A 17,536-nucleotide genomic window follows, 5' to 3' on the forward strand; every position below is an offset into this window, starting at 1 on the left:
AATTCTGGTATTCAGAGCAGCTTGCATCATTCACACATCATTAATTTTTCAGCAAAACCAGACACATTGTAATGACAAAACCTGTACTTCAAAGGGATGCCTCATGGGATACTTCAAGGCAGCACTGCCAAAAACATTAACCATAAAGCACGAGTATCTCATTGGAAATTTAGATGTGGCTAATTGCTTGGTTTATTGGTAAATGTGAATGAGTAATAAAAATTGTTATTTGTTGGGCAAGATCAATATTTACATTCTCACAGTGTGTGAATATGAACTTTAATAGTTTATTAGCTGCCCAGAAAGCCTAGCCTGTTCAATGGTGGCTGTAAAACCTGCTAAGGCCACAGTGGCTCATTATTAACATATGAGCCATGCAGCTGGAGACAGAGAAACAGTGTAAAATCCTGATTAGAGACATGCGACAAAATGTGCTCCCTTTAATACTGGAGATACACAGGCCTCCATATGTAAGAAGCAACAAGGCAGGATGGCTTGTTGTGGTTTTTGTAGAACAGACGCAAGTTTTGTGAACAGAGGAATATAGGACATGGAAGCAATTGGCTATTTGGCCTATCTGAGCCTTTGATCATTGTGGTGGGCTCAATTTCATTTTCCTGTCTGTCCCTGAAACTTGTGACTCCCATGTCAGTCAAACAACCCTCTGAGAATAAAGGAAAGTTCTCTTATTTCCAATTTAATTTTTAAATTTTTGTTCAAGTATATTGGCTTGGGATATCTAGTCGGCATGGACGAGTTGGACCGAAGGGTCTGTTTCTGTACATCTCTATGACTCTATGATTCTATGTCCCTTCAGATTGGAGTCTGCTCCCACAAGGGAAAACATCCTCCTGATATCCATCCAATCCAGTCCCTTCAAGATCTTACATGTTTCAATAAGTTTCATTATTGGAGATAGTGAGGACTGCAGATACTGGAAAGTCAGAGTCGATAAAGCATGGAGCTAGGAAAAGCAGAGCCGGTCAGGCACCTCTCATTATTCTAAACTCCAGTGAATAAAGCCTGACATTTTCAACATGGTTTTTCCCCTCAAGGTAAATCCTTCATCCCAGAGTGAATTAGAGTGAATCATTCCTAAACCGATTCTAAAAAGATTCTGTTTATTTTCACATAAGATGATCAGAGTTTAACAGAAATACATTAGATTAGACAGCGAAAGACTTACAGAGACCTACAAGAGAATCTATAGTTTAAGACAAACACCAGCTTCCACCTTTGCCTTCTGGAATCTTCCCCATTGCAGACGTCAATCCTCACTGGGAAAAGAACCAAGCTCTTTTTTGTTTATAAAGAAGCCCCCCTCCAAATTCACAAATTACCCAGTTAACAAGTTAACAGCACTGTCCACCAGGGGCAGTGAAATAAGAAATAAAACATAGAGGAAAAACAAGGGAAAGGACTATTTAAAAATGGTACCAATGGAGGAGATAATACACTCCAGCTCCCGCGGTGCCCACCTTTCCCACTTGGAATATTGTGTTCAGTTCTGGTCGCCTCACTATAGGAAGGATGTGGAAACTTTAGAGAGGGTGCGGGGAGATTTACCAGGATGCTGCCTGGACAGGAGGGCATGTCTTATGAACAAAGGTTGAGAGAGCTAGGACTTTACTCATTGGAGTGAACAAGGATGGGAGGTGATTTGATAGAGGTGTACAAGATGATGCGAGGCATAGATAGACTGGTAAGCCAGAGACTTTTTCCCAGGGCAGAAATGGCTATCACAGGGGGCCAAAATTTGAACGTGACTGGAGGAAGGTTTCAGGGAGATGTCAGAGGTAGGTTCTTTACACAGAGAGTGATGGGTGTGTGGAATGCACTGCCAGCAGTGGTCGCAGAGTCAGATACATTAGGAACGTTTAAGCAACTCTTGGATAGGCACATGGATGATCGTAAAATGAAGGGTATGTAGCTTAGTTTGATCTTAGGGTAGGATAAAAGGTCGACACACCATTAATGGCCGAAGGGCCTGTAATGTGCTGTACTGTTCGATGTTCTTTCCCGAAATGCTTTAAGGCAGCTGCTCCTTTTCCATGGGCACCTGGGCACAGATGGAACTGTTGAAGAGAGGCAGGCAGTTGGGAATGACAATCCCCTCCACAGCCCACTGCCTGAACCTGAAAATACGCTAGCCTTTTCCCTTCAAAACCCACGAGCAGATCACCCATTTGACTATGAAATCGAAGAGCACATTCAAAACACTGCCCACCAAAGGCAATTCAGCTCTACCAAACTGTCAAATCTTCGGATGTGCAGAATACTCAGGAAAGTGAAGCACCAAACCAGAGGAATTGATTCCCATTCATGTTAAACTTTCAGATCAGGAAGAGAAACACTGGTGCATTAAATTAGAATCAAAATCAACAGCTGAGACCTTTACATTACTCCATAAATATTAACAAAGTTAATCACTGAACAATAGCAATAACTGTATCTTCGAAGTGTATGGGTTCTTTCGGTGTTTACATCCCCATGTAAAAGGGTGGCCATCTTCTGGTCTAATGAGAAGACTCCTGTCGACTGAACAAGATGTAGTTTGACGCCATCTCTTGACTGTTTACAGGACTCCACATTACTGCAAAGACTGTTGGGTCAATCCCCATGACATCACACTAATGGATAATGCATACTGCACTTACATAGTAACCTTTTCAGACTGATTAACTATACCTCCCCCACAGCTTTTCTTTCTGACAGGTATTCTTGTTGTACATCTGTTTTGAAAATTACATCTTCCCCAAGTCTCTGGCTTTACAAATTCAGATGATCTGGAAGTTTCACAAATCTCCCTGAACGTGATCTATTCAGACTTTAAAGTGTTTCTTGGGCCAAAGGTAGCTAACTTGGATGAAAGATAAAGATAAAGCCATAAGAAGCTGGCTCCTGTTTTCAACAGAACAAAAACAACAACTTCATTTGTGCAGCGCCTAGAGTTGTACAGCATGGAAACAGACCCTTTGGTCCAACTTATCGATGCCAACCAGGTATCAATTTGCCATCATTTGGCCCATGTCCTGCTAAAGCCTTCCTATACGTGTACCCATCCAGGTGCCTCTTAAATGTTGTAACTGTACCAGCCTCCACCACTTCCTCTGGCAGCTCATTCCATACACGTACCACCCTCTGCATGAAAAAGTTGCCCCTTGGGTTCCTTTGTAAATCTTTCCCCTCTCACCTTCAACCTATGCTGTCTAGTTTTGGACTCCTCTACTCTGGGAAAAAGGCCTTGGCTACTCACCCTTTCCACACCTCTCTGAGTCATCATCATTACCAAGAAGCATTATTAAACAACAGGATATTGATCGAGAAAACAGGTGATCGATAGCTCAGTCAAAAGAGTTTCGTAAAAGGTGGAACCACAGAGAGATGCAAGGAGGGAATTCCAGAACTTAAGCCCAGCAGGTGAACAGAGCCTCCATTGATAGAGAAATGAAAATCAGAGGTGCTGGAATTCAAGGAAATTATTCCAAGGAAAAACAGAGCTTCACTGGAAAAGAGAAGAACATTTAGAGCTTCCTCTAAACTTTGAACAATCCGAAAGGTAGCTGATGATCAGCTTCATCAAAATCAACAACTCAAAGCCAACTGAAGCATATTCTCAAATAAAGGTCTACCACCAAGGGAGCTGCTTCAAGGTGGCAGGTTGAGATTCAGTTCCCCTTTTAGCTTCTTTGGATTTTTAGTTCACATTTGACAGCTGAGATTGTTTTGGAAACTGAAATCCAGTGGCCTCATTCATATCAGACAGAAAGAGGCACTGACAATGAGAAAGCAGTACTGCATGGAATTAATCAAAGTTAGACTGTGATAGAATCCAGCAGCACATCCGTTACATTATAGACAAAATATAATCAGACTCATTAACTTCAATCACAGTGATTGACTGAGACATAGCAATCCAAAGAGTAAGTTGCTGACAAAAAACATGCATGGCGGGAAAGAGTGAATACTCTGAGGGCCAGTCTTAAACATAATCATGGGCCTGGGACAGATTACAGAAGGAAAATAATGGTGCTCAAAACTGAGGAGCAATCAATCTCACCCCTACGCCCTGCACCCATCAATGCCCACACAAGGGATTGAGGTGATTTGGAGTCACCGGTCAGTGAATATTCAAAATTCAGATTGTTCACATTACAAGTTTAAGCGGTTATCTCCCAATAATATCACCAATTAGCTGTGAACAATAATATAATCATAAAACACAAATTACCCGAGAATATTTCTCGAACTCCATGGTAATGAAGCCAAGCACTGAGATCTCAATCAGTATCAATCATATTCACAGCCCTTCAGTTTCCCCAGATTCTACACTGTATCCAATTACCTGTGGCTGCACTTTGCCTTGTAAGCTTTAACCTTCATTCCATTGCTAATTATTTAGAACAAAATCACATGCCTTAAAAAGTCCCCTTATCCTACCACAAAGAGCCAACACAGCAAAAATCATTTTAACAACATACTGTAATTTCGCTCCTTTCTGCTAATAAAGGGCAATTTAAGCTGATATGTGAGTAACGCATTTAGGGAGCTGTCAGTTTTTCTCGCAAGTATTTTGGATCTCTGAGCGCTGATGCTATCTGGGTAATAGCCAAGGAATGTTATTCGGGCAATGTTGAGTTTCTAGTCCTCTCATGCCTTGTGGTACCCACCACAGCATTAATCTCATGTCACCAGCCTGTCCTAATCCCACATATTGAAGCCACATTTCAACAATTTCTCTGAGTCATCTGACTCCCATTCAGGCTATATTCAAAAGCCCCAGAGGTTGTGCAGGGGTCAGTACGGTTGACGTTGATGCAGCTCACTCCATACTCTGTTCCTTCAGTCTATTTGGCTGGGGGTGGCTGCTTTGGAAGGAGGGTGGTCACCAGTGATGACCCTGCAATCAGAAGGTGCTTGTGCGCCACCTCATAAAATACTGTTAAAATAAAAACCTAGGATTCATCACATCCTAAAATACCTTTCATGAGGAAACATGAAGGACAGTGCAAGCTGACTTGTTGCAGTAATGAAGTGTTGGCATTTATTCTCTTCGAATCTGGGGGATTAGTAACAGATGTGACATACCAGCAAGCGGCACTTGGACGTGCAATTTAAAACAACAGGCTGCCTTTCACAGTGTTCGAGTCAACTCCAAATAAACAGCATGGGAAGGCGAAAACTGAAACCTCTGTCCAAAGCACTGACAGAACTCTCATCATCAACAATGACAGCTACAAAAAGTAAACTTGTGCAAGTCTCCCTTTGCCTTTACTCTTGGGCTTTGTGAACCCACTTCGTTACTTCTAGACTCAACAATTTCAGCTCGTGTCAAGCTAGATCCACTCATTCTATCCCTCATTAACACAAGGTCATTCAAAACTCTGCTGAAGCTGAAACGAGAGGCTGGTATCACCAGAACTGGGGGCAGCACCATGATGGAGTCAGTTGCTGCTGGGAAATCACTGCATTGTGTTCAGGAATGGTAAGGTAAAGCTTGGTATCATCAATCACACTGGAAAGCTGACAACATGTTTTAGAGGTTATTGGCATCTGTACACAAGAAATGGGAGGGGAATCTGTCAGATGTGCAGTCCTTGTTTTTCCCAGTCTGTTACACACCGCTGGTTCTGGTCGCCTCACAATTGAAAGGATGTGGAGGCTTTGGAAAGGGTACAAATGATGTTGGCCAGGATGTTGCCTGGGTTGGAGTGTATTAGCTAGAAGGAGAGGTTAGACAAACTTGGACTGCTCTAGCTAGAGTGTTGGAGTCTGAAGGATAACCTGCCTCAAAGTATGCTGTGGCATGCTGCAGTGGTTAGCACTGCTGCCTCACAGCGCCAGGGAGCCAGGTTCAATTCCAGCTTTGGATGAGTGTCTGTGTGGAGCTTCCTCTGGGTACCCTGGTTTCCTCCCATAGTCCAAACATGTGCAGGTTAGGTGAATTGGCCATGCTAAATTGCCCATAGAGTCCAGACATGTGCAGTTTAGATGAATTAGCCAGGAGAAATGAAGGGTTACAGGGATAGGTTAGGAGAGTGCATCGGAGTGGGATGTTCTTTAGAGGGTTGGTGCGGATTCAATGGGCTGAATGGCCTGTTTCCACACTGTGGGGTCTCTGAGGATTCGATGTATATAAGATTATGAAAGCATGGATAATTGGAGTCTTTCCCCCAGCGTGGGGAAGTATCAAATACTAGGGGGACATAGGTTAAGGTGAGAGGAGGAAAAGTTTAAAGGCGATGTATGAGGCAAGTTTTCTTTTAAACAGAGGGAGTAGGTGCCTGGAACACATGGCTTGGGGGGGTGGTAAAAGCAGATATGACAGCAATGATTAAGAGTTGTTTGGACAGACACGAACAGGAAAAGAATATGGGATACTGACTATGTACAGGCAGATGGGATTAGTTTACAATGGCAACACAGTCTGTACAGATATGATGGGCTAAAGGGCCTGTTGCTGCACTGTTCTGTTCTATGTTTTATAGTCTATACCAATCATTGCCCTGTTTTTGGATACAGTAATCCATTAAGAGTGGTCCATTCAGAATCATGTTATTGCTGTACTAAAGTGGGACCTTCAGCACACTATGAGCAGGCTCGTGTATTGGGATTCTAACTCGCTCCCTGCTGAGCAATCATCCTGATAGAGATTTCATTGTTACTCTTGCAAAGAGTAATTTTGAAATTTCCTCCCAACCTAACCTGCTAAATATAAATATTAAGTTTAAAACAAAAAGAAAAATTGTTGGAAAAACTCAGAAGGTCTGACAGCATCTGTGAAGAGAAATCAGAGTTAACATTTCGGGTCGAGTGACCCTTCCTCAGAACTATAAAATACCTGTTCAGGTCACTGGAATAATGATGAATAAGCCAACACCATAACAGAGCAGTGATTATAGTTAATGATTGTATGGTGAAATCACAGCGAGGCAAATCCTAATTACGCAGGACTGCACTTAAGGTGAAGTTGTCAGTCATTACTGCTGACGGAATAGGGAATCCAGTAGGAGGATGTTGGTGATAAGCTGACATCCCAGACTACTAACTTCAGATAGCTAAACCAGCACAGGCTTGTCACATGACCACACCAGAGCAAAATCATGGGCAAGCCAGCAGTGAAGACTACAAAATGGTCTTCCTATGTCCTAAATGCATATGCACCAGGGGATGTTTCTAATGTGAGTTGTTTTACTGCCTTTACCAGATTAATCTTTAATGTTTTATGTTTAATGTGTAATGGTAGGAAGCGATCAACATGGATGGCACCCAAACTCTGCTGCTGTTTGTGACAGGAAAGTCCAAGAAGCCATGTTGTTTTGTGGATACCAAGTCAGTATCAGCCCTGTTTGTGGCTAACAAAACTGTGTGGATAACCTCCAGCGTTTTTGCGATATGGATCAGAAAAGTAGATAAGACGTCCCAATGGAAGAAAAGGAAGATTACTACAGAGAGTTGCCCTGTGGATCCTAGATCACTGGCTTCAAGATTGTCAATCACAACCTACCTCTCAACACCACTCCTTTTAACTGGAGTCAGTTAAACTCCAGCTGATGGATTAATGGGTGAGAGGAACTTTAAAAATATCTCTCAAATTATTGAGGCCATAAATTCAAAGCCAAAATACAATGCAAATATTGCAGAGGTCATGTCCATGGTTGGAGAAGCCATTGAAGATGGTAACACTGGGAACGAGGAGGAGTGGAATGAAGCGATACAATTCATTTGCTGTGAGAGGCTGGCAAAAGAAACCTCAGCAGACACCATTGTGAAGGTGTGGATCCAGTTCCCAGAGTGAGGTGGTGATATCTGGTATGGATCCAGTACTCAAGCCAAACAGTGTGGGTCCAGTGCTACAGAGCATTCGGTGACACCAGGTGTGGTTCCAGTGCCTGAGTGGGACAAGTAATACCCAGTTTGGATCCAGTGCCAAGATATCTGGTGTAGTTTCAATGCCAAAAGACGGTAATAGCCAGTGTGAATTCTGTGCCCAGAATAGACAGGACTGACAGTTTAATGTGCCAGGGTATAGCTGCCTTTGGCAGGACAGAGGTGATGCAAAACGGGGAGGGAGTGTTGCATCTTTGATTAAGATGAGTATCACAGCAGTAACCAGAGATTAAATAACTGAAGAATCATCCAGTGAGGTTTTGCAGATGGAGCCAAGAAATAAGTAGGGGGTGATAATGTTATTGGCTGTTGTGCTATAGTCCCCCAAATAGTCAACAGGAATTAGAGGAACAAATATGCAAGGAGATTGGGGAGACTTGCAGGAGCAATAGGCTTGTCATAGTAGGAGATTTCAATTTTCCTAACATAGGACTGGGACTGCCAGAACATTAAGGGCTTAGATGGGGTGGAATTTGTTAAGGAAAGTTTCCTCATGCAGGATATAAGAGGGTCTAACTTTTAAAGGGGCAAAACCAGACCAACTCGTGAGAAATAGGGCAGGACAGGTGATGGAGATGACAGTGGGGGAGTATCTTGATGTGGTGGGCATCACAGAGATGTGTCTGCAAGCAGGTCAGGATTGGGAGCTAAATATTCAAGGATATACATCCTATCGAAAACAGGCCTGTGGGCAGAAGGGTTGGGGCTGCTTTACTGGAATTCTTTGAAGAGGTGACAAAGTTGATTGATGAGGGAAGGGATGTGGATGTCATATACATGAACTTTAGTAAGGCATTTGATAATGTTCCCCATGGTAAACTGATGAAGAAGGTGAAGTCACATGGGGTCCATGGTGTTCTAGCTTGATGGATAGAGAACTGGTTCGGCAACAGGAAACAGAGAGTAGTGGTGAAAGGGAGCTTCTCAAAAGGGAGACCTGTGACCAAATGTGTCACAGGGATCCGTGGTGGGATCTCCTCTTCTCTGCCCTAAATTGTGTACCCGTATTTTTAAGCTGTGTCCTCTGGTTCAGCACTCACCCATCAGCAGAAACATGTTTCCTGCCTTCAGAGTGTCCAATCCTTTAATAATCTTATACGTCTCAATCAGATCCCCTCTCAGTCTTCTAAATTCAAGGGTATAAAAGCCCAGTCAGTCCAGTCTTTCAGCGTCAGGTAGTCCCACCATTCCAGGAATTGACCTTGTGAACCTACACTGCACTCCCTCAATAGCCAGAATGTCTTTCCTCAAATTTGGAGACCAGAACTGCACACAATACTCCAGGTGTGGCTGTAATGTTCTATGTTCTCTGTTCTAATTGACTGGGAGAGGAGCCAAGCAGGAAAGACAGTAGAACAGCAATGGCAGAAGTTCCTGAGAGTAATTCAGGAGACGCAGTAGAAATTCATCCCAAGGAAAATGAAGCAACCACGGCTGACTAGGGAAGACAGGGATAGCATCAAAGCAAAAGAGAAAGCATGTAATGTGGTGAAGGGCAGTGGATTGGGAAGATTACAAAGACCAACAGAGGTCAAAGAAAAAGCGAATTAAGGAGGAAGAAGATTAAATGTGAGGATAAGCTAGCCAGTAATGTAAAGGAAGATTGCAAGAGTTTCTATAGATATATAAAGGGCAAAAGAGAGGAAAAAGTGGATGTTGAGCCACTGGAAAATAATGCTGGAGAGATAGTCGTGGGGCACAAGGAAATGGCAGAGGAACTGTTTTATTACTTCATGTCAGTCTTCATGGTGGAAGACATGAGTAATATCCCAAAACTTCAAGAGAGTGAGGGGGCAGAAGTGAGAATGGTGGCCAACACCAAGGAGAAGGTGCTAGGAAAACTGAATGGCCTGAAGGTGGACTATACCCCAGAATTCGAAGGGAGATAGCTGAAGAGAAGTGGAGTCATTAGTGGTGATCTTTCACGAATCGCTAGATTCAGGGAGGGCCCCAGAGGACTGGAAAATCACTAACTTGACACTCCTGTTTAAAAAAGAAGTAAGACAAAGATGGAAATTTACAGACCAATTAGCCAAACCTCAGTCATGGGTAAGATCCTAGAATCCATTGTGAAGGATGAGATTTCTGATGACTTGGAAGTGTAGAGTAAAATAGGGCAAAGTCAGCATGGTTTCATCAAGGAGAAGTCATGCCTGACAAATCTGCTAGAGTTCTTTGAGGACGTGACAAACAGCTTAGACCAAGAAGAGCCAACTGATGTTATCTACCTGGATTTCAAGAAGGCCTCTGACAAGATGCTGCTTAGGAGCTAACTGAGTAAGATAAAGGCCCATGGTATTAGGGGCAAGGTGGTAGCATGGATAGAAGCTTTGCTGTCTGGCAGAAAGCAGACAGTGTGGATAAAAGGGTCCTTCTCAGGATGGCAACTGGTGATAAATGGTGTTCTATAAGGATCAGTGTTGGGAACACAACTTTCACTTTATACATTAACAATTTAGATGAAGGAACTGAGGGTATTCTGGCTACAGTTGCAGACAATACAAAATTGGTAGAGGGACAGATAGCATTGAGGAGGCAGTGAGGCTGAAGAAGGATTTGAACAGGTTAGGAAAGTGGGCAAAGAAGTGGCAGATGGAGTACAACGGGGGAAAGTATGAAGTCATGCAGTTTGGTTGGAAGAAGAGAGTCATGGACCATTTTCTAAATGGGGAGAAAATTCAGAAGTCTGATGTGCCAGGAAACTTGTGAGTTCTAGTCCAGGATTCTGTCAAGGTAAACTTACAGCTTGAGTCAGTAGTTAGTAAATCAAATGCAATGATGGCATTAATTTTGAAAGGACTTGAATGTAAAAGCAGGGATCCATTTCTGAGGCTCTAGTCAGGCCACATTTGGAGTATTGTGTGCAGTTTTGGGCACCATATCTCAGAAAGGATGTACTGACCCTGGACCATGTGCAGAGGAGGCTCACAACAATGAAAAGCTTAAAATATGAGAGCTCTCGGTTTATATTTGATGGAATTTAGAAGGATGAGGGGGTATCTAATTGATCATACAGAATACTAAATGGCCTAGGCAGAGTGGATGTTGGGAAGATGTTTCCATTGGTAGGAGAAACAAGGACCCCAGGTCCCAGCCTTGGAGTAAAGGGAAGATCTCTTAGAATGGAGATAAGGAGAACCTTTGTCAGCCAGAGAGTGGTGAATCTAGGGAATTCATTGACATGGAAGACTGTGGAGGCCAGGTCATTGAGTATATTTAAGACTGAGATAAATAGGTTATTGAGTATAGCTAGAGTCCCAAGTTATATGAACATGTGCGGGTGAAAGGCAAGGTTGACAGGAACAGGGAACCCTGTATGACTAGAGATATTGAGGCTTTGACCACAAAAAAGGAGAAGGCATGGCTCAGGTACAGGCAGCTGGAGTCAAGGGGTCCCTGGAGATATACAGGGAATACAGGAGTTTACTGAAGAAGGAACCCTTGTTACCCTGATTTAAGAAGGGTAGCAAGGATAATCCAGGTAATTATAGACCGGTGAGCCTGACGTCAGTGGTAGGGAAGCTGCTGGAGAAGATACTGAGGGATAGGGTCCATTCCCATTTGGAAGAAAATTGGCTTATCAGTGATAGGCAGCATGGTTTTGTGCAGGAAAGGTAGTGTCTTACCAACTTAATAGAATTATTTGAGGAAGTGACAAAGTTAATTGATGAGGGAAGGGTTTCAGTAAGGCATTTGATAAGGTTCTCCATGGTAGGCTAATGGAGAAAATGAAGTTGCATGGGGTCCAGGGCTATCAGCTAGATGGATAGAGAACTGGCTGGGCAACAGGAGACAGAGTCATAATGGAAGGGAGTTTCTCAAAATGGTGACCTTGGTGTTCCACTGGGGCCACTATTGTTTGTGATATACATAAATTATGTGGGGCAAGGTACAGGTTGCTTGATTAGCAAGTTTACAGATGACACTAAGATTGGTGGAGTAGCAGATAGCAAAAGGGACTGTCAGAGAATGCAGCAGAATATAGATAGATTGGAGAGTTGGCAGAAAAATGGCAGATGGAGTTCAAATGTGAAGTGATGCATTTTGGAAGATCCAATTCAAGAGCGAACTATACAGTAAAAGGAAAAACCCTAGGGAAAATTGATGTACTAAGATACTAGTAGATACTAAGGTACTTAGTAGATACTAAGAACCTTTTACCGCTAATGGAGTCAGGTGTTACTAGGGGACATAGCTTTAAATTAAGGGGTGGTAGGTATAGGACAGATGTTAGGGGTAGATTCTTCACACAGCGGGTTGTGAGTTCATGGAATGCCCTGCCCGTATCAGTGGTGAACTCTCCTTCTTTATGTTCATTTAAGCGGGCATTGGATAGGCATTTGGAAGTTATTGGGCTAGTATAGGTTAGGTAGGACTCGGTCGGCGCAACATCGAGGGCCGAAGGGCCTGTACTGCGCTGTATCCTTCTATGTTCTATATGTTCTATGTTCTATGTACAAGAGAGATCTGGATGTTCAGGTCTATTGTACCCTGAAGATGGCAACGCAGGTCAGTAGAGTGGTCAAGAAGGCATACGGCATGTTTTCGTCATTGGACAGGGTATTGAGTATAAGAGCTGGCAGGTTATGTTACAGTTGTATAAGACTTTGGTTCGGTCATATTTGGAATACTATGTACAGTTCTGATCACCACATTCCCAAAAGGATGTGGATGCTCTGGAGAGGGTGCAGAGGAGTTTCACCAGGATGTTGCCTGGTATGGAGGGTGCTAGTTACGAAGAGAGGTTCAGTAGATTAGAATTATTTTCATTAGAAAGAGGGAGATTGAGGGGTGACCTGATTGAGGTCTACAAAATCATGAGAGGTATAGACAGAGTGGATAGCAAGAAGCTTTTCCCAGAGTGGGACTCAATTACTAGGGGGTCACAAGTTCAAGGTGAAGGGGAAAAGTTTGAGGGAAATATATTTGGCAAATTCTTTATGCAGAGGGTGGTGGGTGCCTGGAATGCATAGCCAGCGGAGGCAGTAGAGATGGGCACAATAGCGTCAGTTAAGATGTATCTGGACGGATACATAAGTGTGCAGGGAGCAGAGGAATACAGGTCCTTAGAAAATAGGCAACAGGTTTAGATAGAGGATCTGGAACAGCGCAGGTTTGGAGGGCTAAAGGGCCTGTTCCTGTGCTGTAATTTTTTTGTTCTTTGAAATCAGGAGGGGGAAAAGGAAGCACAAGACAACCGTGGCTGAGTATAGTACAGTGAACCTAAAGAGGTTTTTCAAGTATATTAAAGGAAAAAGAACACTAAAGAGAGAACAGAACCCCTCTAGGACCAAAGTAGATATGCATGTATAAAACCACAGGAAGTAGGAGAGGTTCTCAATGAATATTTCTCCAGTGTGTTTACCATGGAGAAAGGCATGAAGACTTGGGAATTGGGGAAGTTAGTGGTGATATCTTGGGGCCCATATTACAGTGGAGGTGGTGCTGGATGTATTAGAATGCATGAGGGTGGAGAAATCTCCTAGTCCTGACCAGATATATCCATGAACACCGCAAGAGGCTAGAGAAGAAATTACAGGGGCCCTGGCTGATTTTTTTTTTGCATCATCATTAGCCTCGGGTGAGGCCACAGAAGACTGGATGGTAGCAAATGCTGTGCAGCCCTTTCTCAATAAGGGCAAAGAAAATCCTGGGAACTATAGACCAGTGAGCTTCACATCTGTGGTGGGTAAGATACTTGAGAAGATTGTGAGGGATAAGATATACATGCATTTGGAAAGATAGGGTTTGATTAGGAGTGGTCAGCATGGCTTTGTGAGTGGGAGATCATGCCTCACATATTTGTTAGAGTTCTTTGATGAAGAGATCAGGAGGATGAATGAGAGCAGGGCAATAGATTCCAGTATATGGATTTTGATAAAGTCCCACTTGACAGGTTGCTCTGGAAGATTAGATCATGTGGAATCCAATGTGAGCAGTCAAATTAGATGCACAGTTGGGTTGATGGTAGGAAGCAGAGGGTAATAGTGAAGGATGCTTGTCAGACTGGAGGCCTGTGACTAGTGGAGTGCCTCAGGGGTCAGTGCAGGACCCATTGCTGTTTGTCATCTGTATCAATGATTTGGATGAAAATGTATAAGGCATGATTAATAAGTTCGCAGATGACAATAAGATCAAGTTAAAAATCACACAACACCAGGTTGTAGTCCAACAGGTTTAATTGGAAGCACACTAGCTTTCAGAGCGTTGCTCCTTCATCAGGTGATAGTGGAGGGCTCAATCGTAACACAGACTTTATAGCAAAAATTTACAGTGTGATGTAACTGAAATCATACATTGACAAACTGATTGTCTGTTAAGCCTTTCATCTGTTAGAATACAGTGATAGTTACACTTCTTTCATGTGTAAATCACAAAACCTTTTTCTAAAGTTGCATTCTCGAGTTGGCTGTTAACAATGGTGATAGCTAGACGATATGTTAAAGGTGCTAGCCCCCTGTGTTCTCTGTCTATGACCTGATGTTTAGATTGATTCTAATCTAAAAAGTGAGATACCTGAGTTTTACATGAATGCATGCAGTTTTTGAGCAAAGTGCAATGTAATTCTGCAAGTACAAATTCACCCCACAAAATATATGTGTGTATGTGGGTCTTTGTCTGTCTGTGTCTGTCTGTCTGTCTGGGTTGGGGGTTGTGAGTGTGAGAAAGTGTGCCAGGTACATTGACGACATTTTCTTCCTCTGGACCCATGGTGAGGAGTCACTGATAAAACTACAGTGACATCAACACGTTTCATCCCACCATCAAACTCACCATGGACTACTCTCGACTGTCTGTCTCATTCTTGGACAAGTGCGTCTCTATCAAGGATGGACACCTCAGCACCACACTCTACCACAAACCCGCAGACAACCTCACAATGCTACACTTCTCCAGCTTCCACCCAAAACATATTAAAACAGCCATTCCCTCTGGACAAGCCCTATGTATACACTGGATCTGCTCAATGAGGAGGAACATAACAGACACCTGGAAGTACTCAAGGATGCCCTCACAAGATGCTCAACTCATCAACCGCCTGTTCCGACATGCCACAGCAAGGAACTGTAATGACCTCCTCAAGAGACAGACACGTGCTGCAACTGACAGGGTACCCTTCGTTGTTCAGTACTTCCCAAGAGCTGAAAAACTACGCCATGTTCTTCGTGACCTGCAACACATGATCAATGAGGATGAGCACCTCCACTACTTGCCTTTAAACAACCGTCAAACCTCAAACAGATCATTGTTCGTAGCAAACTGCTCGGCTCTCAGAACAACTCCATACAACCGTGCCACGGTGGACACTGCAAGACGTGTCAGATTGTGGACATAGATACCACTATTACGCGTGGGAACACCTCCCACCTTGTACATGGCAGGTACTCATGTGACTCAACCAACGTTGTCTATCTTATACTTTGCAGGCAAGGATGCCCGGAGGCATGGTACATTGGGGAAACCGAGCAAAGGCTATGACGACAGATTAATGGGCACCGCACAACAGTTGGGGAACACTTCAGTGGTCCAGGACATTCAGCCTCGGACCTTCGGGTGACCATCCTCCAAGGTGGACTTCGGGACAGGCAGCAGAGAAAAGTGGCCGAGCAGAGGCTGATACCTAAGCTCGGTACCCATAGGGAGGGTCTCAACCGGGACCTTGGGTTCATGTCACATTACAGATGATCACCATTGCCCTACACACACACACACACACACACACACACACACACACACACACACACACACACACACAAAGACCCACATGCACACATATATTTTGTGGGGTGAATTTGTACTTGGAGAGTTACATTGTACTTTGTTCAAAAACTGCATGCATTCATGTAGAACTCTGAGCTCAAAGACTGCATGAATTTATATAAAACTCCGTTATCTCACTTTTTAGATTAGAATCAATCTAAACATCATGGCATCGACAGAGAACACAGGGGGCTAACACCTTCAACATATTGTCTAGCTATCACCATTGTTAACAGCTAACCCGAGAATGCAACTTTAAAAAAAAAGGTTTTGTGATTTACACATGAAAGAAGTGAAACTATCACTGTATTCTAACAGATGAAAGGCTTAACAGACAATCAATTTTTCAATATATAATTTCAGTTACATCACACTGTAAACTTTTACTATAAATTCTGTGTTACGATCAAGCCCTCCACTATCACCTGATAAAGGAGTGTCACTCCGAAAGCTAGTGTGCTTCCAATTAAACCTGTTGGACTATAACCTGGTGTTGTGTGATTTTTAACTTTGTACACCCTAGTCCAACACCAGCATCTCCAAATCATGACAATAAGATAGGTGGTATCATGGACAGTGAGAAAGGTTATCAGAAATTGCAGCAGGTCCTTGATCAGCTGGTGAAGTGGGCCAAGGAATGGCAAATGGAGTTTAATATAGGTAAGTGTGAGATCTTGAATATTGGAAAGTCAAATCAAGATAGGAGTTTCATGGTGAATGGTGAGTGTAATAGAACAGAGGGACCTTGGAGTTCAGGTGCATGATTCTCTGAAAGTGGAGTCACAGGTAGACAGGGCAGGGAAGAAGGTTTTTGGCACATTGGCCTTCATCAGTCAGGGCTTTGAGTATAGAAGTTGGGAAGTTATGTTGCAGTTGTACAGGACTGTGGTGAGGCCACAATTGGAGTATTGTATTCAGTTTTGGTCACTTTGTTATAGGAAGGATGTTATTAAATTGGCAAGAGTGCAGAAGAAATTTACAAAGATGTTGCCTGGACTCAATAATCTGGGTTATAGGGAGAGGTTGAACAAGCTAGGACTTTTTTCTTTCCAGCGTAGGAGAGTGAGAGGGGACCTTACAGAGGTGTATAAGATCATGAAAGGCATGGATAAGGTGAATGCACTGAATCTTTTTCCCAGATTTGGGGAATCAAGGACTTAAGGTTAGTGGGGAAAGAATAAAACGGAACCTGAGGGGCAAGCTTTTTATACAGAAGGTGGTACGCGTATGAAATGAGCTACCAGTGGAAGTGGTTGAGATGGGTAGGTTAACAACATTTGAAAGGCATTTGGACAATTACATGGATAGAAGGACATGAGCCAAGTGCAGGGAAATGGGGTTCGAGTGGATGGACATTTTGGTTGGCATGGAGCAGTTTGGGCCAAAGGGCCTGTCTCCATGTTGTGCAAGATGGTAACAACCAGTGTGGATCCAGTGTACCACCGCGAGATGGTAATAACCAGTGTGAATCCAGTGCACCACTGCAAGGTGGTAATAACCAGTTTGGATTCAGCGGCCAGAGTGAGTCAGTGATACCAGGTGTGGTTCCTGTGCCCTCAAAGCTAGATAGTGTAATCAGATGCAGATCTGGTGCCCTAGACTAAGATAGTGATACCAGGAGTGGATCCAATACCACAGAGTATGACAGTGATACCAGGAGTGGACCCAGACTGCAGTCCAAGTCCCTCATAGGAACACTAAAGTTTTGAGTCAAATGTTCTAACTCTGTCACTAAGTGTCTCTCAAGTGTCTCTTGATATTATAGATCTGCATTTTGTACTTCGGAAAGACCATTTCTGATAAACAGTCATTAACTGAAACAGCTGCTTCATCTAAATTTGTTGCAGCTCTATCTGAGATTAGCTTCTGTAGGTTAGAAACTGAA

At 43.2% G+C, this 17,536-nt stretch overlaps 1 protein-coding gene across 3 annotated transcripts in view; it reads right to left on the minus strand.

The window, feature by feature from the left end:
• Positions 1 to 17,536, minus strand: part of LOC132830496 (collagen alpha-1(XXVI) chain-like) — a 369,329-nt gene that overhangs the window by 147,444 nt on the left and 204,349 nt on the right. The gene's annotated exons all lie outside the window — the stretch shown is intronic.

The sequence above is a fragment of the Hemiscyllium ocellatum genome, chromosome 31 (genome assembly GCF_020745735.1).
Source record: "Hemiscyllium ocellatum isolate sHemOce1 chromosome 31, sHemOce1.pat.X.cur, whole genome shotgun sequence".
In the NCBI taxonomy this organism is placed as follows: domain Eukaryota; kingdom Metazoa; phylum Chordata; class Chondrichthyes; order Orectolobiformes; family Hemiscylliidae; genus Hemiscyllium; species Hemiscyllium ocellatum.